This window comes from Cyprinus carpio, chromosome B19 (assembly GCF_018340385.1).
Source record: "Cyprinus carpio isolate SPL01 chromosome B19, ASM1834038v1, whole genome shotgun sequence".
Taxonomy (NCBI): Eukaryota; Metazoa; Chordata; class Actinopteri; order Cypriniformes; family Cyprinidae; genus Cyprinus; species Cyprinus carpio.
The window spans coordinates 28,823,265-28,849,525 of NC_056615.1; the positions used below are offsets into that span (position 1 = coordinate 28,823,265).

Sequence of the window (26,261 nt, forward strand, 5' to 3'; positions counted from 1 at the left end):
ACATGGTTGTAATTCCTGAACGCTTTGGAGTACAGACCGAACGTTAATCTCTTTTAAAGAAGACACACAGCAGATTATTGCTGAAGTGAAAGCTTTTCAAAAAAAGAAAGTATCAAAAAGTTATAAAAGTTTAAGTTTACAGTAAAGATTATGGAGAATACTATTTTTTATTTTTTTTTATAAAATAAATATTTTATGAAATATGTTGCACTCTAAAATTGCTATAAAATCAAAGCCATATGTCTAACCAAGTTATGTTCCAAATTTGAAGTTGATATCACAAAAGTTGTGGTTCCTGTGAGATTTTGTTTGGGTGCTATACCAAAAACAACCACTGGGTTTATTTAATGCAGTTTTCTGTCACAAATCAATCATTTTCTGTCACAATATCAACCATGGTTGTTTTTAGATGTGCTAAATAAATAAAACTGAACAATATAACTTCTGTTACAGAACAGACACCAAAAATGGAACATTGACTGTCAGACCTTTCCGACAATATGTTCTGTCAAGATTACAAAAAGATCTGATTTTCTAAAACACAAGCCACAAAGTCACAGTCTGTATATGTTTTTATATCTTGATTTATACCTCTAAAAGTGCGACGTATCCCCTGAGATACAAACATTAGAGACGGATTACAAAAAATGTAAGCATTTAATTTATAATATATAAATGTTAACCTAATAAGCTAATGCTGAACAACATCTTTTAAACAGGCTGAACAGAGCATTTAATGCATTATTGCTGCACACTTTTTCCTGGAAGTTCATATTTTCCCCCATATGAACTTTGATGAAAAAAAGTGTTAAAACATTACAACAAACCGTGAACCAAATGCACTGCAAAAATCTCCATCATTCAACATCTTTATTTTCATTCGTTTTAGCAATAATTTCTGTCTTGTTCTTTCAGTCTCAGCTGGATCAGTCTTATCAGTCTCTGTCCGTGGTCTTCAACATTTACAGCAGAAATTCAGGTGAGGTTTTACAAACTTATTTGACCACTAGACAAAAATATACAAGATACAAGACAAAGATAATAGACTGTGAACCATAATTGAATTAAAAACAATGAAGAAAGATATAAAACATTAATATTATGGGATTATTATACATACACAATTTACCATATACTAGTACAAATATTTTAAGACGCTACTACATCATTTTACATCACATATTTCTTTTTACATTTTTGGTAACACTTCACTTAAAGCCTTTAAATATGACGCATTTTAAAATAAGTTTAATGCATTAATAATGCCTTGTAATGTAACTTTGGTTACAAATAATTATGACAAGATATAATGCATTACAACATATATTATGAATACCTTTATAATGCATTATACATAAAGGATTACATTTTTTTTTTTTTTTTATAAACAAAATAATTTTGTTTCAGGATTCCATAAGTGTAAAGAGCTCAGTGTTATTCATGGTTCCTACTAACTTTAACCAATTAATCTTGTTCCTGATTAACCGGATAAGAATATTTGAAACATTTTTAAATTATTTTATTTAAATTCTTTATATTAGACAGAATGAATGGCAAATTAATAAAAAAAAAGCTTGGCATAACTATAGAGAAATATATATTCATTATAGAAATGCCCATGTGGTTAGGTTTTAAGATTAGGTTAATTAATTTAAATTACTCTTCCAGAGCTGTGTTTCCCAGACGCATCAGAAGCTTAAGTACATCATAGACCCATTACTTAGGCTTACGATGCTTTTGGGAAACGCAGTCCAGGTCTAGAAAACAGACTTCTAAACCCTCACATTATGTGTTATATGTCCTCAAGTATACAGGCTTTCCAAGACTGTGCGGATCCTGGCTGAAGTTCATGGAGAGCCCCAGCGGCCCCGGAGGACGAGGAGCTCTGGTTCACAGCAGTAATGGTGGTAAATGTGAGCGGTGTGGGTTAAATGTGTGTAAAGGGTTAAGAGGGTGCCGGGACGCGATGGGACGGGACTCATCACGCTGGATATCTGACCATCATTTAAGCATCTGACTGTGAGAATGACAATGAGACACTGCAGACGCTCGCTGACCAACATCACCATCACACATTAAACACCTTCTGCACTACTGTACTTCATACACTGTCATATGGACCTCTGACATCATGCTATCGGCACTTCTGTTTTAGGCACTGTATTTCATTGTCTCTGATTATCAATTTTACATTTGATCTGAATGCATTAATGCAATGCTTTGGACGAAAGCATCTGCCAAATGCATAAATGCATGAATGAAAAATGAAAATAATAACACAATATCTAATCTAATCAGATCCATAGCCTCCTTAAAATAGTGACTTGTGAATATACATCAGCATGAATTAATAAGGCCAAACCTAGTACTGTTGATGCTTGGCAATGTTTATCCTCTAACATACTTGATTATATAAAGGAATAATTTTATTCCTCTTTCTCTCCTCTTTAGATTCTTGATTATATGTCTGTTGCTGTATGTTTTGTTTTGAACAGATGTTATGATGTTATGTAATATATAAAAGACAATAAAAAGTTGATGGCAAAAAATAAAATCTAATCAGGTCTCATTGAGACAATATCATAGATTTTAATACTTTGAGTTAGTTTTTAAATTTTTTATTAGTTGAAGTAGTAGTAATTTTGTTTTTTAATGTCTATATAGTTTTTAACTTCATTTCAGTTTGTTATTTTATTACTTAAAGTTAAAATAAATTGAAATGTGATAACTAGCTGAAATAAATTCAGATTTGATTAATTTCAAATTGTGTTTTTGATGGTTTTATTTTTACTTACTATAATAACCCTGAATCTAATGGAATTTCATGTATTTTATTTTAATTATATAACCTGAATTATTATGGATCTTACTAAAGAACCTAATAAATAGACTGGTTTCACTACATGATAAAGTTGTATGCTCATTACTCTGATTTTTGTGTGTTTTTCTGCTGTGGGACAGAGATGTGCACACACAGGACAGTTCGATAGTTTGTATTTACACACCAGCTTGCGAAATCTGCCTGCAAAATGACCAGCACAGACATTTATTCCAGAACCTATCAAAGAACTGCGACACTGTCGCGTTCCGTCTGTTCTCAGCTCGTGTCGTGTCATAGCGCGTTATAACGGCGGTGAGAGTGTGTTTTCATCGCAATCTTACCAGTTTTCCCACGCTCATGATTCCTGATAATCCTGCTGCTGAGTGATCGCGCTGCTCGTGCTCTGCTGCTGCGCGCCCACGGGTCTCTGCGCGTGGCCGCGTCCGCTGAGCTGCGCATGCGCGGAGAAAGCGCGGGAGCGGCAGTTTGAGGAGATACGGAGAACGCCGCGATTAGATCGTTAATCGACACAAAAGTCACCAAAAGTGTGAAAACTGGTATTATTGCTCTGTTTAATTAATTTATACATTTGATTAATTGATTTTTAACCTGGCAGGTGTGAGGGGGTTTAGAGTTAATCGGTGTGTTTCGTGTTAATGACTTCTCAGAACTGTGCTCCGACATGCCGCTGATTTTCCCAGAAGAGCTCCTCATATATCCAGCAGGTAAGAGAGAGGAAAGAGCTCCAACATGCAGAGGATTTCTTGGGAAACTGTTCATTCATCTTGTAACACAGTAATTATAGGTGTGTGTTAGACCCTCCTCGGGTGGGTTCCCGCTAGGGTTTGCTAGGTTTTCACAGCAAAACCCACCCAGTTACTCAGAACTAGTCCAGAAGTAGCCCAATATGTAAAATATAGACCTACTTTTTTTTAAAAAAGGTGGGGTTCTCCTGATAAAATTCGCATTCCAGTGGATAAATGTCACGTTATTGGGATCGCTTCAACCCGCGGACATGAAAAAAACCAGCGGCAACATAGTTGACTTCCCCCGACTTCGCGGGAAAACCGCAGATTTGGCAACACAGCACACACTGATGATTGACAGGTGAGATTGACAGATGGTTCCGCCTCTGATTGGAGAGTTTCACCTCGAAATCGAGCCGCCCACTTACTGTAATACATTTAGTAGCCTATGTGTGAATACTTGCAAACTACTTTTGCTGCTGAAGTAACATTTTTGATTATTATCAATGTTAAAAAAAAAAAAACATTAATTATTCTCATGATTCCTGATAATCCTGAAACTGAAATTTCTTCATGATTATTTTATGAACAGAACGTTTAAAAGAACAGCATTTATTTGAAATAGAAATCTTTGTTATACATCAATTTAATGCATTCTTGCTGATTTAAAAAAAAAAATTATCTACGTACTGCAAACTTTTGAATGGTGGTATATCACACAAATATTGTGCAGCACAACTGTTTTCAACATTGATAATAATCAGAAATGTTTCTTGAGCAGCAAATCATCATATTAGAATGATTTCTGAAGATCATGTGACACTTGAAGACTGGAGTAATGATGCTGAAAATACAGCTGCACATCACAGAAATAAATTACACTTTAACAGAGATTCACATAGAAATCGTTTATGTACAGTATTTTGAGCAAATAAATGCAGTTTGGTAAACAGTAAAATAGAGTCAAAAACATTTAAAAAATGTGTAATTATTCGAAACTTTTGACCTGCAGTTTATATGACAGAAATATTAGGAATAGTATACACTAGTATGCAAACTGAGCCCTCATCTACAGTATGCAGAAGCTTTTCCCACCTGAACTTATCCAAGTGTAATGCAGTGTATAGTGAATTTTCAAATGTATTTATTTATTTATTTATTAATTTGGTTATTAGTTTGTTTTTATTTGAATGGCTTCTAAGCTAATCTTGTTATTTACTGAGGCCACGTGATGGCAGTGAGTGTGCTGTAGTATGCTATACTGCTTAATGTTTCAGATGGTGTTTTATGGTAAGTACACTAGTAATCCATTCAGAGCGGTTTGAGAAGCTTTCGGAAGTGTTTCTGTCCCGTTCTGCTGGATTCATCTGATCTGAAAGGCAGATCTTCAGCACTGCTGCTGTTTGAAGAGCTGAAGACAGATGAACGTTGACCAGAGACAAACAAATATTTACTCCGGTAAAAGTGCAAACGCAACACATTTCCCGCATGTCAGAACCTGTAAGGATCCATCTCTCTCTCTCTCTCTCTCTCTCTCTCTCTCTGTCTCTGTCTTTTCAATTCAATTCACATAACTTTATTGGCATAAAGTACATTTTGTGTTGCAGAAGTATTCAAATGACAGAAAATAGAAAATGGATTGGAACAACTTGGTCAACGACTTTGACCTCAGGGAGCCAGTGATCCAGTTATATGACCTCTGAACTTCAGATTTGTTCTTTTTGAGGCCTACATTGATGTCAGGCTGTTTGTAGTAATCAGTTACCTCATATCACGACAGTACTCTAGTAAACAAATGAAGATGAAACTTAACTAAGTACGTTGACTGCAAAAATATGGATGTTTGGAAATAATGCTTCATAAAGGCATTTTGGACGAACTGTATGATAAGCTCCCTTCAGTAACCTGTTATTATGAATGACTTGATGATCACACCAACCTCAACCTAAAGTATATAAATCAAGTCAACTATTCATCTGTGAAGATGATCAGATCCACACACATGCAAAGGTATGTTAACTACAGCACACTGTAAATAATACAGCTAAATATACTAAATAATATAGATAAGTGCTTTCTCTAAGATACATGTACATTTAGTGCATATAAATGCACTTAGTTACTTTGGCTGGTCTGTTAGTTTTTTATACATCAGTTAGACCTCAGATCAAATAATGTCACTTTGATCTGTTCCTCAGGTCTAACATCTGTCTCGGGAGAAAACACCTCATTTTAGACACTCATTTCATTGTATATTTTAGAGTGGCCTTTTAATGTGGCCAGCCTAAGGCACACCTGTGCAATAATAATGCTATCTAATCAGCATCTTGATATGCCACACCTGTGAGTTGGATGGATTATCTCGGCAAAGGAGAAGTGCTCACTAACACAGATTTAGACAGATTTGTGAACAATATTTGAGAGAAATAGACCTTTTGTGTACATAGAAAAAGTCTTAGATCTTTAAGTTCAGCTCATGAAAAATGGAAGCAAAAACAAAAGTGTTTTGTTTATAATTTTGTTCAGTGTATGTTACTCATGACATAACTACAGTACTTTTACATTTATTTAACATTTATTGTTCATTCATGTTAATGGGACAAAGAAGCTTCAGGTAAAAACATGGCGGATGTATTTATACTGTGTAAACCCCTGAAGATCTACAGGACACACTTCACCAAGGATCAGGCAGTAAGTTCTACACTGATTTCAGTACACACTGTGATGGTCCAGGAACTGGGCTGTTGTCTAATCTTGGTTAAAGTGACTCTCTAGTTCCTGCTATGGTTATAATAGCTAGTTCCTAACTAAACAGTGTAACCAATCAAGGTTGAGAAACTTTTGACTCATCTGAGTGCTGTCTGATTAAAGATGCACATTTACACTGGAGCACATCAAATAAAGCCAATCTACTGTTTGCTGTCTGCAAATATGATGTGCTATGTGTAAATAAAACAGAGTTCATTTATGTGATGGTGCTGAAGGGCAAATGTGAAGGTGTCTTTTTTAAAGGAAAACTTGATTCCTCATGATATTCTAGCGCTGTGTCTCTGATTGATTTGTGTCAGATCTGCCATCAGAGGGCAGTGTTGATCTTACCTGTGACGCTGAGGATTCTAGGAAATAATGACACTCAGCCATGAATGGAAGAGTCAAAAAGAGAGATTCAACACTGCACTGTGATGCAACACTGCATCATTCGTCCTTGGCATATTGATATAATTTTAGTAACACTTCAGTATAGGGACACATTCTCACTAATAACTAGCCTATTATTATTGTGTGTATTAGTGGCTTTAAAGCACACATTCTGCAAGACCATATTCTACATCCCTAATCCTACCCAATACCTAAACTTAACAACTATCTTACTAACTAAGCAGCCAAATTAGGAGTTTATTGAGGCAAAACTCTCAGTTAATGGTTTGTTAATAGGCTTAAAATAAAGTGTGACCAGAAATTCTTCTGAAACAAAATTTTCATAAGCGTTTTATCAACTTTTACTTCGATAAGCATATCAACTGGCACCACCTTGTTATTGTCAATACATTATTGATTATCAGTCACCATTTACACAGAATGTAGTAAAAACATTTTTTTTGTTTTTTTGTTATTGATGTTTTAATCAGGCTACTTCTCCAGTTAATAAAATTAAAATAACCCTGCACTGGGTAAAATGTGGACAAACCCAGGGATTGGGCTGTTTTTTAACCAACTGCTGGGTCAAAACAACCCAATCCCTGGGTTTGTCCACATTTTACACAGTTCAGGGTTGTATTTAACCCAGCATTTTTTAGAGTGTGGGTGACTTTACTTAAATATGTTAGACGATTATTAGTGTCACTTAAGAATGTCACGAGCCTGTCATGTGTAGTGTAGGAACTTTTATAACATATCACTAACCCAAACCTCATTCAGGAGAGTGTATGACTCTCTAATTTGCATGAAATGTTGCAAAGCTGAAGTCAGTTAATATAAAATAATCACCTTTTTTTAAGTGGAATAAGGTTCTTCACCTTTTAAGTTTCAGATCAACAATAGTTTATCTTTTTGTAAAAAAAAAAAAAAAAAAAAAAAAAAAAACTGTACCAAAGCAACATCCAGGTTAATCACTTGCATCTTATGCACTTCATTTCTTCATCCATTCACTGTATTTATTTAGTCGTTATGTTAATTACTCCCATCTATTAATTTGTTAATAAAATGTTACCTTTTTTTTGCATTTTTAATGTTGATAATACAGAAAGAAGCCCTACAGTGATGCAGTTCCTCACAAATCCTTCAGATTAGTCAATGACACATACATATATATATATTTTTTTTAGTTTTTTTATTACACAATCCTCCTTGAAATTCTTTAGCTGGTAGTGAAGGAGTCACCTGGCAGCTCACCTGTGACGTGATGCATCAGGGACAGGTTATCTTTTGTCATTTAGAAAATCTTTTAAAGGGTTATTACGCTATACTTGTCACACCCCTGGGGGGTATTCCAGAAAGCAGGTTATGTGACACACCCGGGTATGTTTAAGAGTAAGCAAGCGGATAACCTCAACTTTCGGTTCCAAAAACGGAGGTAACTTTCAGGGTATGTTAGTAGTCATAGCAACTCACTCTCTGAACTTAACCTGCTCGGGAGCAGGTTATGTTCCAGGGTTAGTTCACTTCAGCGAGCCTTCAGTGGGCGTGACAGGTAGCGCACAACATTATATAAAATAACAATATGTAATATAGCCTGTTTTATATATATATATGATATGTTAATGAGGAAGCGCTAATATAAGTAATAAATAAGGTAATATATTATTCTAATATGATTATTTCTTTTATTGCCATATATAAGAGTTATCTGTATAAATTATAAAACACTATGACAAGGTAATGTTTAACATATATATTTATTTATTTTATTTATTACATGTTATATTATCTCACACATGGAGCGGCATTTTCTTTAATGTCTAAATTCTAAATTAAAAGACATATCTGATATGACTTAATATATAATTAGCATAAAACAAACAATATAATTCACATTCTCAAGGATTAAAGATTAAATGAAAAAAAAAAAATATTGCACAGCCATCTGTTAGGTGGCGATATGCACTAAGCATGTAAACAAACTAATGAACCAAAAGAAGAAGAAAGAAACAGCTTGGCACGCTTTTTCTTAGCGTCCGTTTCCATAGTGACTCGTCGATTCGTCGCTCTGTTGAGAATGTCTTGAGTCTTAACCAGGAACATACTCTGAGTTGAATGAACTTACTCCCGGATGCGTTTTTGGAACCACATACCTCGAGTAAGCAAGGTGTGGGGTTAATCAACTGAGAGTTCAGGGTACAAGGCAGTTCCTGTTGCTAGCCCATCTCACCACCTACCCGGATGACGTGCTCTGCGCGTTCTATAACGGCAGCCTCAACACAGCGTGCAGAGCGCCGTCGTGCGAAGATGGTCCTCGGGAGGAATTTGCCACATTTGTGGAGTGGACTCTAGCGAGAAACGGGTCACCTCTCACCGTCTGCCCCATGGAGGATCTTGCCAGGTCCACTCCGGACCCAGAGCCCAGCCCACCTTTTCCCCGATGTGCGGAGCGCATGCCCGAGCCCATCGCTGACGGAGAGCCAGAGCCTGCCGCGACCGATGAGCCATCGCCAGATAGAGCGACAGAGCTGAGGGTCGCCACAGAGCCAGATGGCGTGACGTCAGACCAGGTGTGTGAGCCGGCAACACCGCCTGCCATGAGGGAGAAGGACATGGACAGGGTGAGCGTGGAGAGGAGCTCCGCCCCCTGCATCGCGGCTGAGGGTGAGCGGAATATGGAATGCCAAAAGGGCCAAAATGAGGAGGTGGGTTTTATAGACTGGGAATCTGAACTGGAGCATGAACTGCCCCCTCTCCTCTCTCCGACGTCTCCGCTGGTCCTGTCCAGCCCTCCTTCGTCCTTGGCTTCCTCGTCCAGCCCTGAGGAGGCTTCCAGTTCTCCAGTGCCTGTTCCCGAGTTAAGCCCAGGAAGGGCTCCTGATCCACAGTTAAGACCAGTGTCGGCTCCAGCCCCAGAGCTCGCTCCAGTGTCGGCTCCAGCCCCAGAGCTCGCTCCAGTGCCAGCTCCTAGAATGTGCCCTCCTGTGGCCGCTCCTCAAAAATGCCCACCCTCCTACCCGTTCCTTCCGCCTAGGACCTCCGGATCCTCCCCGTCACCCTGGCTCTCCATCTTCACCTCGGGCTCCTCCTCCACCTGCTCTGCGCCGTTGGTCGGCCCCCTGGAGTCAGCGGCCATTCCTCCTCCATGGCTCCTCCCACCGTCGGCTCCACCATGGGCTGTTATAGCTGTGGCCTGGGTCCTGCTGGGCTCCTCCTGCTCCAGGTCTCTCCTGTCTCCTCCCTGGCTCCTTCCTCCGTGGTCTCTGTATCTGTCTCTGTCTGTTTTCTGTTCTCTTTCTGTCTGTCTTTCTTTACATCTTGCATATCTCTGGAGAGAACTCTTGCACGTGGCTCAGTTAGATCTTCACAGCTGCTGCTGCTGCTGCTGGCGTAAGAATGTGACTCCTTGGTCATCAGAAAGATCTTTCCCGGAACCAGATTTTCCTTCATCTGTATTTTCCCCTTGTTCCCTTTCTGTCAGCTGACTCAGTTTGGAGAAAAGTTTCCGACAGCGATCGAGCTAGTTAACTAATTGAGCTTTCAGTCGAGGGTATTCTTCGTTTAAATTCTAAAAGTCTGTTAAGTTGTTTAATGGGTGTGGAAAAAAAAAAAAAAAACAATTACAAGCTCTAACCCCAAAATCCTCCGTCTGCTTCAGTTGCAGTCTACAAGCTTCAGGTGTGTTGAGCTTGAAGCTGCGCTGTGCAGACCGATCAGTGTTTAGACAAAGTTCCACGAGAGCATTATTATAGCAGATTTGCTTTGGGATCACTCTCGCGGTTCTTTGATGTCATTAGGCTCGTTTAAGACACGCCTAGCCTCGTTTGAAAGGTAGGCGGTTGCAATGAGGGAGGAATGAAATAAACGCAGACTATAGGAACAGTTCTGACCTCACTAAGTAGGCTAGAACAGATAGGCTACCAATGAGATCAGAGTCAGAACCAGAATGAGCTTTATTGTTGGGTATGTTTACACATACAATCAGAGGCGTCATGCCCATTCAAAGTTAATCCCCCTCAGATTTTTGAGCCAAGTGGATTTTGAATGAAGCTTCCAAAAGACAGAAATAGTCTAATTTTCTATATTTAATACAATCATATTATAGATATCTATTATAGGTATCTATTATACATATATAGATACTAGAAAAGGTAGTATCCTCACAATTATATTCCTTCTTAGAGAAAAATGGCATCTGTGAGGATTTCCAGTCAGGATTGTGACCGTATCATAGTACTGAGACTGCTCTCCTTAGAGTTACAAATGACCTGCTCTTATCATCTGATCGTGGTTGTATCTCTCTATTAGTGCTATTGGATCTTAGTGCTGCGTTCGACACTATTGACCACACTATTCTTTTGCATAGACTAGAACACTTTGTTGGCATTAATGGAAGTGCATTAGCATGGTTTAAATCGTACTTATATGACCGCCATCAATTCGTAGCAGTGAATGAAGAGGTATCATATCGTTCACAGATGCAGTATGGAGTACCGCAAGGCTCAGTACTAGGGCCGTTACTCTTCACGCTTTACATGTTACCCTTGGGAGATATCATCAGGAAACACGGTGTTAGCTTTCACTGTTATGCTGATGATACTCAGCTCTATATTTCATCGCGGCCTGGCGAAACATACCAATTTGAAAAACTAACGGTAATTTCTTACTGCTAAATTCTGAAAAAACAGAGGTGTTAATTATAGGTCCTAAAAGCTCTGCATGTAATGACCTAGAATGCTGTATAAGCCTTGATGGCTGCTCTGTCAATTCTTCGTCATCAGTTAGGAACCTAGGTGTGCTATTTGATAGCAACCTTTCCTTAGAAAGCCACGTTTCTAGCATTTGTAAAACTGCATTTTTTCATCTCAAAAAATATATCTAAATTACGGCCTATGCTCTCAATGTCAAATGCAGAAATGTTAATCCATGCGTTTATGACCTCAAGGTTAGACTATTGTAATGCTCTATTGGGTGGTTGTTCTGCACGCTTAGTAAACAAACTCCAGTTAGTCCAGAATGCAGCAGCTAGAGTTCTTACTAGAACCAGGAAGTATGATCATATTAGCCCGGTCCTGTCAACACTGCACTGGCTCCCTATCTAACATCGTATAGATTTTAAAATCTTGCTTATTACTTATAAAGCCCTGAATGGTTTAGCACCTCAGTATTTGAACGAGCTCTTGTTACATTATAGTCCTCCACGTCTGCTCCGTTCTCAAAACTCTGACAATTTGATAATATCTAGAATATCAAAGTCAACTGCGGGCGGCAGACCCTTCTCCTATTTAGCGCCCAAACTCTGGAATAACCTACCTAACATTGTTCAGGAGGCAGACACACTCTTGCAGTTTAAATCTAGATTACAGATCCATCTCTTTAACCTGGCTTACACATAACACACTAATACGCTTCTAATATCCAAATCCGTTAAAGGATTTTTAGGCTGCATTAATTAGGTAAACCGGAACCGGGAACACTTCCCATAACACCCGATGTACTTCCTACATCGTTAGAAGAATGGCATCTACGCTCATATTAGTCTGTTTCTCTCTTATTCCGAGGTCACCGTAGCCACCAGATCCAGTCTGTATCCAAGTCAGATGGTCACTGCAGTCACCCGGATACTGTGGGTGTCAGGTCCTTATGGTGTTTAGGGATCTAGATATGGAATATACTGCCTTGAATTGTTCGGGAGACCAGGACTAGAGCCCCAGAGACAGATCCCCTGTAAAGACCTTGTCTCAGACGACCACCGGGACAAGACCACAGGAAACAGATGATTCTTCTGCACAATCTGACTTTGCTGCAGCCTGGAATTGAACTGCTGGTTTCGTCTGGTCAGAGGAGAACTGGCCCCCGACTGAGCCTGGTTTCTCCCAAGGTTTTTTTCTCTATTCTCTCACTGATGGAGTTTTGGTTCCTTGCCGCTGTCGCCTCTGGCTTGCTTAGTTGGGGACACTTCATTTACAGCGATATCGTTGACTTGATTGCAAATTATTGCACAGATACTATTTAAACTGAACTGAGCTGCATGATGACATCACTGAATTCTATGATGAACTGCCTTTAACTGTCATTTTGTATTATTGACACACTGTTTTCCTAATTAATGTTGTTCAGTTGCTTTGACGCAATCTTTTTTGTTTAAAGCGCTATATAAATAAAGATGACTTGACTTGACTTGACATGACAATCACACCGGCATGATTATAACGTTCAGTGCGTCATATCACCAGCTGCTAAATTCAAATCTCTATTCGCTGGCAGGCGCTGAGCCAGAGACAGAGTGTTTTTACAGCGCTGCGCATTATAACCAATCACACACAATTCTGTTGAGCTTATGAATGCAATGACCAATCAGAGGCGTTTAGATGAGTCATCGCTAAAATGCCTGTGTTTTCTTCACTTGCTCGCTGACTGACTGAATACCTCTCTCTGGCGAATTCTCTCATCAGAAACAACAACCTGCAATTGTGTATGACTCCGTAAGATATTAATTTCATAGTGTAAACAGCTTCAGTGATTTTAATGTGAGTTTTTGAGAGTGCTTGAACTAGACTGTCATTTACATTATCAAAGAGCAGTGTCAGTGTTCTTTGCGCTCTTTCTGTACAATGAAAGTGTTATGATTAGTTGCAACTAATCATAACCAACTTGCAATGTTTTTATTCACATTAAATATATTTAATATCTTATTAAAATTATGTTATGGCATGACACCCATATCTGTTAATTATGTAAACTGACAGGTTTTTATGTATGGTTAATAGATTAAATTATTAGGTTACTTTGACCATCACCCACTATAGATCAACATAATCTATAAAGGTTAGAATCAAGATATTTCATGATATACTGAATGCGTTTGGGGATGTTTCGAATAAAAATTAAAAAATAAATAAATAAAATATAAGTGCTGTTGTGGCTGCTGTGTGTCACATGACAACCCAACTCTTGCCCCCTCAAAAATAATGAGTGCATGACACCCCTGTTTGTGATGTCACCAACCCAGGAAGTAGCTAGTTGTAGTCCCTACGAGCCGTTTTTGTAGGCATTAAACTGCCATAAATTTAAAAAACAATATCTCCATTTGCATTGAACTGTTTCTTCTCATTTTGAATACGTTTTCCACGTTCAAGTCGCTTTCTCAGCTTGTCCCCCTCTTTTTTTAACTTGTCAAGTTTGTCTTTCAGTGCTTTAATCTCTCTGGAGTGTCTTTTTCTAGTTTTGCATCTTTCCCTTTCACCAGGAACTAGCTGTCTACTACTTCTTGGCTCCCCAAAACTGATGTCCAAAGGACTCTGTGGTGGGGTGTCTAGATGCTTGCCTTCCTGTGCTTTGTTCTTGCATTCTCTTGACTCTTTCTGTGCTTGTTTCCAAAACCTTCTCTTATACCTCTTTTCTCTTTCTACCAAATCAGTGATGTTTTTTTATTTTGCCCTCCTTCACCCTATTTCTCCATCTTTCCCTCTCATTTCTCAGCAACTCTTCTTTCAGCTCAGGCTGGCTATAATTTTTTCTTGCCTTCTTTTTTGATACTCCCTATTCCTTCTCTTCCGTTCCTCCACTGATAGCTTCCCCCTAGCCATTCTAGCCTGAAATGCATACCATTATGTGGTCAGTTTACTTTTCTGATGGATAAGCATAAGCTTCAAATTATGGGTAATCATAAGCAACACCTTATTACATATCAAGTACTCGAGAGGCTATGAAAATGAGATTCAATTCAAAACATAAAGCTATATGGCAATTGGTTGAAACTGAACACATAAAACTGAGAAACAGTAATAGCAAATGTTTGGTAAGTAATATAATTGAAGTAAACTACACTAAAATGAGGAATAATGCACATAATGGCATTTGTCAACACCGTCAGACACAAATCCTGATGGTGCTGACATCTGACGGAGTTGACAAAATACCATGTTTCCTCTCATAACACATGTGCTTCTCACAAGAGCCATCTTGTTTATCATTAGTTTCTTGTTACCTTTATACTTTACTTAAATTAAGTATTTATAACAGAACATATCATACAAATCTTACATTACATTGTTTATGGTGTTGACACACTATGGTTGTGACATGCAAAGTATTAACAAGTAGGTATAAAATTAAAAGAATATTAAAAACTTACCAGAGCTAGAGTGGTCTCATGGCATTTGAAAGAACAAGGAGGTAATAAAGGGGTCGTCAGAGTTTTGGCTGCCCTCAATAATTAATTAATTAATTAATAATTAAATCATCTTAAAACTACATTAAAATCAGTTTTTCAGTTGTAACTTTTGATGCTCATTAAATTAATTACTGAACTACTTACATAGTAAATATAACATTTAATTTAAAATTACTTTTAATTGTTTTTAAGATATTGTAATTTAATGACATTATTCCTGGACAAGGGTTTTTACAGACACTGGTCACATATCATATCATTTGGAATTAAAAACATTTATAAAACGACATGAAATAATATTTAGTTGTGCTTTCATTATCCTTTTTAGTCTTCTGGTTAAGTAAGTAAGTATGTGTAATATTAAGTAATTTTTTTCATTTATTTGTACAGGGACAACGCACAACAACAGTGTTGTGCCAGAGTTAGCTATAAAGGTAATTTGCATCTGCAGTCCCTGGGCAGGATGTTGTTACAAAATTACAATATTAGGTGACAAACAATACAATACATATAACATACAATATCACATCATAGTACATAAAATTACATTACAAATCCAAGTCAGTGATCACGTTTCATTTTCCTTAAGCCATACTTTAAGCGTAGTTTTAAAAATACTAAGTGTTGTACACTCTCTAATATAAACAGGTTTTAAATTCCATCTTTCTGCTACTCTAACTGAAAAAGCTGATTGACCAAAAACAGTTTTCTTAAATTTAGTTGAACAGTCACCTCTAACTGATGACCTAGTCTATTGTCCTTACAGAAAGTAACACATTGTTTAAGAGGTGGTGGTGCCAATCTGAGATGTTGTTCAATGAAGCAGTAAGTTTGATAGCAGCTTTTTCGTTTGTCTCAGCATAAGTATAAACAACTGTATCATCTGCATACATCTGAACCTGGACCTCTGGACAAACTGTAGGCAGATCATTAATGTATAAGCCGAACAAAATTGGTCTAAGAATCAACCCCTGTGGGACTCCAATATTACAGTCAAGAAATGGTGAGCATGCATCATTAATTTGTGTACATCGTTTTCTTAAATTTAAGCATGACTCCATCCATGTTAATGTATTAGTAGAAAAAATAAACCTTGATAATTTAGATAAAAGAACATTATGATTAACGGCATCAAAAGCCTTTTTAAAATCAAGGAAGACAGCACCAACAACACCTCCCCTATCAAGACTGGATTTAATTTCTTCAATGAAATAACAGTTTGCTGTTTCTGTAGAATGATGTACCCTTATCCAAACTGCAATTTAAATTTGTCAGAATACATACCTCTCTTAACCCTCCCGTTTTTCCCGGGGTTCTCACATATTTTATCATTCTATCCCGCTATCATCCCGTTTAAATATTTTCCCGTATTTCTCTGTATTTTTAATCTATCTATAAAAAAAATGTACAAAAATCCCACTGGGCATATTTTATACGTTTGCTACATGATCGCTTCCGGTAAAACTCACATAATTTTGTATGAGCCAGACCTCATTATATGAATAATAACAACAACAAATTCCAAGGTTGTCCAGTTGCCAGATCTTTTATGAAACTCATCTTTCTCACATGATCGACGCATACAAATTTCAACCCATTTGTCCCCTCAACTTGGCAACCTACAACACAGTGATGCTATTGATATGTGCACAGGTAGTACCGCGGGAAGGAAACTGGTAGAAATGGGAGAAGAAGACTCAGGTGGTGCCCCAGTGAGAAAAACTAAATATACATGTAAATGTATATGAACATGTATACTGAGGGTTTAGCTTACACTTAAAAAAGGCTGTTTAATTTATTAAATATGAGCTCTGAAAGTTTCAAAGTCAGGTGCTGTGCTGCTTCGTTTACTGCTGTTACGGGAAACATCTGTAACTTCTGGTGAAAAGTGTCACCTGCTGGCAGAGAATGAATTTGCATTTTTCAATAAGCCCTTCTACTGTTTGACCAGGGGTGTCAAACTCAGTTCCTGGAGGGGCACAGCCCTGCAGAGTTTAGTTCAAGCCCTGCTCCACCACACATAACATGTACTTGTCAAATAAGCCTGAAGGACTGGATTAGCTGGATCAGGTGTGTTTAATTAGGGTTGAAGCTAAACTCTGCAGGGCTGAGGCCCTCCAGGAGCTGAATTTGACATCCCTGTTTTAGACCAAAGCCAAAAACAACCCTTATTTTTATGCAGAAAACATGCAGTTGTACATGTGAACTGGTGAATCGACAAGAAGATAAGGAATTATAAAACTCTAAAGATATAGCCTACACTAAGATATATTTATGTTACTAAGTGAATATAATTGTTTGATAATAATTGTTTAATATAATATATTAATATAATATAATTTTTGTTTTGTTTCAGCTATTTTTGCTGCCTTAGAGAACAATGTTTGGTTTGTTTCTACGTGTTCAGCTCGTGTGTCTCGTTGAGGAGTGACTCACTGATTCTTTCCAACATCATTAGTGAAATATGTTTAAAGGAACAGGAGTGTCAAAGAAGAGTTTCATTTTATAGGAAACAGAATCACACCTGTGGCACCTGAAGAAACACAAACAATAAAACTGGTTTACTGATGTAGATTAACATTAAGAAATATTTAGTGAATGTAATAAATGTGTTTAAAATGTATGCCCAAAATACACTATGCAAATGATATTATGCTTTCTGTGATTTATTATTTCTTTTCTTTAACCTTACTACTTGATTCAGAACATTCAGAGAACATTCAAAAATTGTTTACATGTTTGCAAAATGATAAAATGGAGAAAACAACCACTTAATGTTTTCTCTAACTATCACATTACCAAGAAGACAGAGAATATTCAGAAATGACATTTTCATAATGGGAGATTATTATTATTATTATTATTATTACTTTTGTAAGCTGGGGAAATGTCATTTCATGGGTTTGAATTCAAAAGAAAGTGAGCTGGTTGACTGACTTTGAACAAAGCAGATGCTCATCTAGGGTGTGAAATCAGAGACTTAAGATCTGATCTTTATCAATTGTGGCAGGTGTTCTTGCCATTGTTCACCTGAAGGTACAAGTTAATTGAGATGAACAGCATTGTTATGTGCCCTAAAATAAACATCTCTAATCAGACAATCAGTAATCAGTAATCTTTAACCAGGTTTTTTTTTTTTTTTTACATTTACAAGCAATTTGCATGACTTGACAAACCAGTTTCTTAAAGAAAAGTGAATTAATTGCCAAAAATGGTCCTGAGGCAGGAGTCCATCTGTCAGGGACATTCAGAGCCTCTCCATCAAAACTGAATCCGGTGGTTGATAGACTATAAATCTAACAACTGTAGGGAGCTGTGTTGCTTACACCATACCAATGTCTCAGAGCCTCTCCATCAAACTGAAAGTAGTGGACACTGTCTTGGCCTTTATGGGGCCCCAGTTCAGCTGTTATCAGTACCAAATTAAAAAAAAAACAGAAGCTTATTTTTGTCATGTCATGATCCTGTCAATTCTTGATTATTCACACACTATAAATCTAACTCACCCATTATCAGGTTTTATTTGTTGTAGCTGTGTCTGCTTACAGTCTTCTGCATACCCGTTCGTCTGCCTTTGGCATGTCCACACGCCGCGGCCTTTTACACTTCTTCAAATTGTCGCCAACAGAAGCAAACCCACTCGAGTGTTTTCACCTTTTGTCCTTATTTGGAGGTGTTAATTTGCACTTTAAAAGTTTTCTAAATAAACCAGCAGACAATGCATTTATGGAAGAGAATGATATTTAAAAAAGCTACACTATTAAACAAAGCAGCAAGTCATCTGTACATCTAAAAGAATCTAATCTATAACTAGCTAATTGAGGGATAATGATATTGGAGTGCATATAGGCAAACACCCCAAATGTAGGCTAATGTTAAGCTGTTATCAGTACCAAATTAAAAAAACAGAAGCTTATACACCCCACTTTTCTCGTCGCCTCGTGTCTCCCTCCCACTCTGAACTCTGAACCTATTTTTATTACAAAAAATATTAGGGATGTACTGATCAGGAGGGTTACTGGCGGCGCTACCACTAACCACTATCCTCTCCTTCCTGCACGACACTGTTTTTTGAGTCATTGAATATTGAGTATCTGTGGTACCAAATCCTGATCCGGTACTTGTATATTCCTACTGTTTGATGCACAATTCAAGTATATTCAAGTTATTAAAATCGATCTAATGTATACAGAGTTGTGCAGAGAGCAAAAGTAATATATGTATGTGTGGGTGTGTGGCTGTATACATTTGACACACTCTTTATGTATATATCTGCACATACTGTATAAGGACATTGGTAGAATATGGAACTTCTGATGTAAACTTCTTGTATTTTATATATACAATGAGGAGAATAATTGCAACATAGAGGGAAAAAAACTGAGCTATGGTTAGAAAGCATGTGTTGTCAGAATGCCAGTTTGTCAGTCAAAACCAAAGCAAGACGCTACACATAGCAATACATTATAACTTTAAAAGTGCTACAGTGCCAGGAAGGAAGATCGGGTTGTTGATGTTTATTTGCCATTCTCGCTCTGTCTGCACAGCGTGTGTGAGTGCCAGGACAGCGTGTATAACTCTGTCTGCACAGCGTGTGTGTACGAACAGGGTGTGCAGAGGTATGCAGATACATACGTTGACAGTCAAAACCTTTTGAGTGTTTTTTTTCAGAGTAACAGGTGCGTCATGTGTAAGTTTCACTTTATAGCAAACAGAAATGTTCTGCATATCTGTGGCCTCTTGAGAAACACAAGAACACCAGTACAGTTTAAACAAATAGAGAAACACACAGAAGGTCGGCTCATTTATTGGTGTGTAAGGTAATCCACGTGTCTACGAAACCACGCTGTTGTAGCACATGCAGAATGAGAACTGGCATTGTCTTTATCTGATAACCATGGACTTCCCATGAAAGACATTATCTTGATGGCAGTATATGTCTCTGTATCCCAATATATGCCTCCATATCCACAGTACCTTTGCACATATGCCAGTCACCCATCTGCTGCATCCCTGTACCATAACAGATGTTTGCTTTTGCATCTTGTTGCTGATGAAAGTCTGGATGCTCCCTTTGGTCTTGGGGACTGAGAACTCCAAATCCATTTTTCCCGACGTGGACTCATCTGAGCACAGCACACATTTCCACTGTGTCCTCGACCACCTGAGACGAGCTCTGTCCCAGATAACCCCGCAGCATCAAGACATGGAAATGATGTATAGATTTCTCCCAGAGTAACAGAGGCTGAAGTGACTCTATTTAACCCCGCAGCATGATGGTTTCTTATGCAATGCCATCTGAGGCCTAATAGGTCACACACATTCACCTGAGGTGTCCTGCCTTGCCCTACACAGACTGCGATTTCTCTGGATTCCCAGAATCTTTTCACAGTATTATGTATGGTGACCTTCACTTTTTTGCCTCTGTCCCAACTTTTCTGGAATGTGTCGCAGCCATCGAAATCTAAATGTGTTTTTATTTACAAAATACATTTCATTTGGTCAGTGAAAACACTGGAAATCTTTTCTTTGTACTTTCGTCAATTAAATTAAAAAGAGATAACAATTAAAATTATACTATGGGGCTGTCGAATGCCTGAATCTGAGTGGTTGATGAATGTTCTAAAGCTGGGCTCACACTACAGGAGTTTTAGGTCGATCTTGCCCTCCCGAGAATTGGAGAAAAAAAATCTTGTCGAGGACCTCGGTCAGTTCCGATGTTTGGAGTGGACCACATTGAGCCAACCCCAAAGCCAGTGTCCTCCTCTGAAGTAAAAGTGTGGTGACCGAACACTGCTGGTATCTACTGAAGCAGATGAACGAGCATACACAAACTGGAATCCAAGAAATTAATTTAAGGTTAAATCCAAATTTACCTAGTGTAAAGAACAGATTTCCCACTCCACCCTGTCTAAAGCTTTCTCTGAGTCTGTAGTGAAACCATGACTTCAGGGCTGGTGAATGAAGGAGAGGAAATAATGTCAAGTAACTTCAGAGTATTAAAGAAATAATGCCACTCTAATATAAAGCCTGTTTGATCGTTCTGGATTTTATCTTTAAAATAGCCGGTTGATGTCAGATATAATTTTTCTATGATGTTATGATGTTAATTTGCTGCTAAAATCATTTAGGAAATAGGAAATAACAGCGTGAACATCCAGTTGTCCATTCACATACTGTACATACACACACAGATAGATAGATAGATAGATAGATAGATAGATAGATAGATAGATAGATAGATAGATAGATAGATAGACAGATAGATAGATAGATAGATAGATAGATAGACAGATAGATAGATAGATAGATAGATAGACAGACAGATAGACAGATAGATAGATAGATAGATAGACAGACAGACAGACAGACAGACAGATAGATAGATAGATAGATAGATAGATAGATAGATAGATAGATAGATAGATAGATAGACTGAAATGTACCAATCTTGTGTGTATCCTTGTATGCTCTGTAACTATATGTTCAGATCTCTTAATAAGGGCTGTGACAGTTGCTGTGACGGTCGCCGTGACAACCACATCACCACCACCGGTGGTAGTGCACTCTATAACAAGCATAATACGTAAATAAAAATAAAACTTTTGTATACAAGTGTAAAAACAGTAATAGTTGCAAATTGTTTTATTTAGACTATAGGTCTATGGTAATTCACAAATTACCTCAAACGCCATACACAGCATTTCCTTTAGATTGGCAGGTTTGAGTGCAGGAAAATACATTTTATGCATTCAGCAAATCAATTTTGTGTTGGGCGATGGACCTTTTTGGGAAACCAAATACTACATTGCTGATCATCTACCAGGAGATTTTTGAGCACTTTATGCTTCCATCTGCTGACAAACTTTATGGAGATGCTGATTTTATTTTGCAGCAGGACTTTAGCACCTGTCCACAGTAAATCATAACCATCAGCATTAAAACAAAAACTCTCGAAAAGAGTGAAATTATTTCCTTATGAAATTAATTCTGTCAAGTCACCTTTATTTATATAGCGCTTTAAACAAAACAGATTGTGTCAAATCAACTGAACAACATTAATAAAAGTGTAATATTTAATGTAAATGTGTATATCGACATGAAAACAGAGCATAAAATCGTTGTTTACTTCATTACTTTTCTCACTCCAGGAAAAAGAGTTCGTAAACATGGTCTAGAATGTCTGTACGGTGCGTAAAATTTACGCCAAGTTTATTTTTTATAAATCACGATATGTCTGTTTTAAGGATTAAAAAGTTTTTAATTGCTAAAACGGTCTCTTGTGTCAGCAGGTTATAACAGTGTCGTCATCATCAGCCAAATGTGTTGAGAAGAACTGGAGTTTGACGGCTGATCGCAGTGTACAGGAGTTCAGTATTATTGCAGTGAATCCCATCACAGCAGTGTGAATGTGTGTGTTTGTCAAGCGGCCGCTGGTATGATGTGTTTCTGTTTCCTATAAAGTGACACCCTGATTCTCCTAAACATATTTCCCTTACTAACTAAACCTGTATGTTACAATGCCTCAAGTCATGTACTCATTATTGAATGGAAAATAACACTCATATGACTTACAGTTTTTTACAGACGCTAGGACACATTTCTCAATACTTAGGTCACTTTTGCAGAACTCTTCACACAGTGAGCACAACAGAAGTCTATGTGGGCTAAACTGAGGATCAGTTATCATTGTTTTGTCACAAAATGCATTCAATGACTACATCTCTCAAATTTCATGAATTATTTTCTCACTGAGACACAACAACTGCCAAAACTCTTTGTACGTACAGGCCAATTTGCACATGCTTACATACTGTTTTCAAAACTGTTAAACTGATGTTCAAAACAATAACATAATACAAAACTGAATAAGACAGCAATTTGCTACATTTCTACAGTAATATTTTAATTAAATATATTTTAAATCTTAAAATTAAATGCTATAAAAAACAATTATAAATATGACCATCCACATGATCAAATGTCCCTCCTGGACGCAATGAATGCTGGATGCCTGGACATATCAGCAGAAGATCGCCAGGGATGGATCAGGCATGCCAGAAGATTCTCTCCTAGGTGTGTTGCCCTAGATGACATAAGATGTGATGTGGATGAGAACATGTGGCCAAATGAAGAAGACCGAGTAGATTAGCATTACTATTGTGTCTGTATCAGTGGATGGTGTGTATACAAATTCTTGTATTTTGGAATTACTCAGTGCAAAAAAAAAAAAAAAAAAAAAAAAAAAAAAAAAAAAAAATAATAAACGACATAAAATATTGACGAATTCTGCATCATGTCTGATTCATTCCAGTAAAATATATTGCAGTGAATTATAAACAGAGATGTGTCCTTGTTTTACACAAGAAAACACTGTATAATGCTACATGTTGTTAGTGTTTTTTAGGTCATTGTTTTGTGGGTGACAAAGTGTGTTTGTCGGCTGTCAACCTTTGCTAGTGTTCTGGAAGAATGAGTTGATCTGAGACCTGAATAAAGTGTTTTGGTAGTTGTAGTGCATTTTGAATGTGAAATGAACTGCTTTGCCAAGCTGAAAGTTGGTTAGGAGAACTGTGTGAAGAGTTTTGCAAAAGTGAACTAAGTATTGAGAAATGTGTCCTAGCGTCTGTAAAAAACTGTAAGGTGTTATCTTTAAACCCAGTTCCTTCTGTCAGTGATTGACACATTGAACAATAATGTGGTATGAACAACATTCCCAGAATTCAGTCATTTCAGGGTGTTTCTTTGTTTGTTTCTGAACAAGGAGCCCAACCCTTACACCACAGATTCTGTCCATCACTGTCAGTCAAATACAGAAGGATCAGAGTCTGACTTTAGGGCTTCAACAGCTAATGGAAGTAGAAGACTACAATATATATTCCTGCCTTTTTTGTGGAAAATTTGTTTCATAAATTGGTTAACTTTTTAAAACAAAATTTTCAAGGTAAATTCAGATAAGACAGAGATATTACTTATTACAATTTGCATCTAGACGGATGTACTGTTACTTCCTCTACTGTCAAAAATCTGGGTGTTATATTAGACAGTAACTTGTCTTTTTAAAATCATATTTCCCATGTTACAAAAACAGCATTCTTCCATCTTAGAAACATTGCCAAGCTACGAAATATGTTACCTGTTCCTGATGCAGAAAAGCTAGTTCATGCATTCATGACCTCTAGACTGGACTATTGTAATGCACTGCTAGGTGGTTGTCCTGCATCCTCAATAAACAAGCTACAGGTAATCCAAAATGCAGCGGCTAGAGTCCTTACCAGGTCAAGAAAATATGATCATATTACCCCAATACTACAGTCTCTGCACTGGCTACCTATTAAGTTCCGTATCAGTTACAAAATATTATTACTTACTTATAAGCCCTTAACGGTTTAGCTCCTGCGTACCTAACTAGTCTTCTACCACGCTACAACCCATCACGCTCCCTAAGGTCACAAAACGCTGGACTTTTGATAGTATCTAGGATAGCAAAGTCCACTAAAGGAGGTAGAGCTTTTTCGCATTTGGCTCCCAAACTCTGGAATAGCCTTCCTGATAATGTTCGGGGCTCAGACACACTCTCTCTGTTTAAATCTAGATTAAAAACACACCTCTTTGGCCAAGCATTCAAATAATGCATCTCGTAATTTTGTACTGCAGTTATATCTGATCAAATGCGCATTATTATTCTTTAGCTTGGGTTAAACTAATTAATTTTACTTGGCTGGAACAGCAGCTACACTAATTATGTCTTTATTTGTTTCTCTGTTTCTGCTGGATTTACATCCCGTGATAACTAGGATTTACACAAGCTCCAGTCTGGATCCAGAACACCTGAGAAGAGATGATGCCAACCCCTCAGAGGACCTCAGATGATGCTAACCCAGAGACAACATACAGAACTACCACATTTTGCTATAAGTTTGATTGCATAATTGCTGTTAATAGTGTTAATCGTCATTTCTGCCGTATACACATGAACTGACAGTCACCACTGATAAACTACTACTAAATATTGTAGAAACTTAATTTTCTGTAAAGTTGCTTTGCAATGATTTGTATCGTAAAAAGCGCTTTACAAATAAACTTGAATTGTATTGAACTTCACAGTGCTGTATGTGTTGCTCAAGAGCCTAAAAAGAGGCCAAATTTCCTATAAAGTGACATTCTGATTCTTCTAAGATGATCAGACTCATGTCTCCTGCACCACTGTGATTCTCAACTAACAGCTTACTGCAGCCTAGAATTAAACTGTTGATCTCGTCTGGCCAGAGGAGAATGAACACTATTTAGACACACTATTTCCTTGTTTAATACTGTAAAGATATTTTGACACCCGCGGTGGTGAGTTAACTCTGATCTGTGTAGAATTAGTATAGAATTATATTATGTTTACATTTTAATGTTTAAATACCTTAGGAACGATTGATGCTCTTTTCTGCTGTGCTTGAGGTTTACATAAAGATTAGACTAAAAGTTGGTTCTGATTTCTCTTTTTCAAATATAGAGGAGAAGCGTGAGAGATAAGATGCAGCGCGTCTCATTCACTGTGTGTGCACAAAGTTGTGTATGAAATCTGTATACCAATGTTTTCCTCAAACAGATCGTGATTCGCCAAAAACTTGTGAATTAAAATGTATTCCACATTTTTCATAAATCTTATTATTGCTTCCCTTGCCTGAAAAGACTATAAACATTACACATAACATACACACAAAATTGTGTTGTTGCATCAATAAAAAATAATAATTTGCTAACACTTTCATTAAAATCTTTAGGGAGGGATATATTTAGTAAAGTGATGAAACTGAGTATTGATCCTCTAATTAAAAATATATTACAATGGTTAAAAGAAATGATTAACAAAGAACACCACACATCAAAATGTATATTTTCACAGATAAACCAAGTCCAAAAAAATAAAAATATATCTTACGTTATATTTCAACAGAAGTTTAGAAAATAACAGTGTTCCTGTGGCTCAGTGGTAGAACATTGCGTTAGTAACGCAAAAGGTTGTGGGTTCGTTAGGTAAAAAATGTTAGCCTGAATGCACTGTAAGTCGCTTTGGATAAAAGCATCTGCTAAATGCATAAATTTAATTTTATTTAAATTTTATTTTATTTAAATTTAACAGATAAGAAGAGTCTGAAATACCTCTCTTCTCTGGAAGATTTTACAGTTGAGTTTCCCAGTGGCCCAAAGACATTACTAGAGCTGAAGAAGTTTGGAAAACTACAGGCAGATAAAATGAGAAGACGTTTGATGAAAGAAAAAGTTAGTAAAAAAAGAAAAAGTAAAAAAGTTGGTTTGTTTTTTCATCATTAGTGGTGTGAACTAGTACATAATGAATATATATTTAATGAAAAAGTAGATAAAAAAA

General features: G+C 37.2%; 1 long non-coding RNA gene and 1 pseudogene across 1 annotated transcript in view; one reads left to right on the forward strand and one right to left on the reverse strand.

Annotated features, from left to right (window-relative positions):
• Positions 1–3,259, reverse strand: part of LOC109072728 — a 4,256-nt gene extending 997 nt beyond the window's left edge. The window contains exon 1 of the long non-coding RNA XR_006157374.1: positions 3,163–3,259. This is a non-coding gene — a long non-coding RNA (uncharacterized LOC109072728). The remainder of the gene's footprint in view (positions 1–3,162) is intronic.
• Positions 1–26,261, forward strand: part of LOC109070544 — a 731,031-nt pseudogene that overhangs the window by 38,460 nt on the left and 666,310 nt on the right.